General features: G+C 42.6%; 1 pseudogene; it reads left to right on the top strand.

Moving 5' to 3' along the window:
* Positions 1-483: 483 nt before the first annotated feature.
* Positions 484-1,001, top strand: LOC101319039 (ubiquitin-conjugating enzyme E2 D3 pseudogene; annotated as a pseudogene).
* Positions 1,002-1,412: the final 411 nt, after the last annotated feature.

Below are 1,412 nucleotides of genomic sequence, written 5' to 3'. Positions count from 1 at the left end.
ATCGTAGCCATATGGTCCGTGAAGTTTTTTCTGAGTTCATTATTTGCTAACACAGCTTGCCGAACTTAAATGGAACGAAGTAGAGGGGTTTGGATAAAGGCCAAATAGGGATAAATCTGTCATATTCTCGTTGACTCGCCTGGTTTAGGGATTTCAAAACATTGCGAAAGTTGCCGAGGAAATAGGATTTGTTCCAAATATTGGACCAATGATAGAAAGTAAATAAGAGTTAAATCATTTGAAACTAATACAGAAAAATAAGAAAAGTTGAGACCGTACATATACTGTAGACCAGTTTCAATAACTTAAAGAGTCTATCACAAGCTGCCGCGGGGAGGCCGCAGCTTGAGGGAGGCCCCGGCCCCTCTGCGCCTGCGTCTGGCAGAGCCGGTGTGAGACCAAGAGACAATCCCTCAAGACGCCGGGATAATCAAGAGTTTTGCCCGGAACTTTGAACACACACCGAGATAATGAGGGGCCAGACGAAAAGCACAGACGATGGCGCTGAAACGGATGAATAAGGAGCTTAGCGGTTTGGCCCGTGACCCTCCAGCACAATGTTCTGCAGGTCCACTTGGGGACGATATGTTTCATTGGCAAGCCAGAATTATGGGACCTAACCACAGCCCATGTCAAGGCGGTGTATTCTTTTTGACGATTCATTTTCCTACAGACTACCCCTTCAAACCACCTAAGGCTGCATTTACAACAAGAATTTATCATCCAAATATTAACAGTAATGGCAGCGTTTGTCTCGATATTCTAAGATCACAGTGGTCTCCTGCTTTAACTATTTCTAAAGTTCTTTAATCCATTTGTTCACTGCTATGTGATCCAAACCCAGATGACCCCCTAGTGCCAGAGATTGCACGGATCTATAAAACAAACAGAGATAAGTACAACAGAATATCTCGGGCACGGACTCAGAAGTAGGCCATGTGATGCTACCTTAAAGTCAGAATAACCTGCATTATAGCTGGAATAAACTTTAAATTACTGTTCCTTTTTTGATTTTCTTATCCGGCTGCTCCCCTATCAGACCTCATCTTTTTTAACTTTATTTTTTGTTTACCTCCCTCCATTCGTTCACATGCTCATCTGAGAAGACAAGTCCTTCCAGCTTTGGACAATAACTGCTTTTAGAAACTGTAAAGTAGTTACAAGAGGACAGTTGCCCAGGATTCAGAATTTTTTAAAAATGGAGCATGTGTATTATGTGGCCGATGTCTTCACTCTAACTTGGTTATGGGACTAAAACCATTCCTCACTGCTCTAACATGCTGAGGAATCAGCAGAGGGGGAGGAAGGTGGAAGCTGAGTTGTCACATCAAAGAAAGCAGCGTTATTCTAGCAGCATCCATTCTTGTTTAAGTCTTCCACTGTTAGAGATTTGAGGTTACATGATATACTTT

The sequence above is a fragment of the Tursiops truncatus genome, chromosome 13 (assembly GCF_011762595.2).
Source record: "Tursiops truncatus isolate mTurTru1 chromosome 13, mTurTru1.mat.Y, whole genome shotgun sequence".
NCBI lineage: Eukaryota > Metazoa > Chordata > Mammalia > Artiodactyla > Delphinidae > Tursiops > Tursiops truncatus.
Note: the sequence above shows the minus strand (reverse complement) of the source record. Positions and strands in the feature narration are given on the sequence as shown.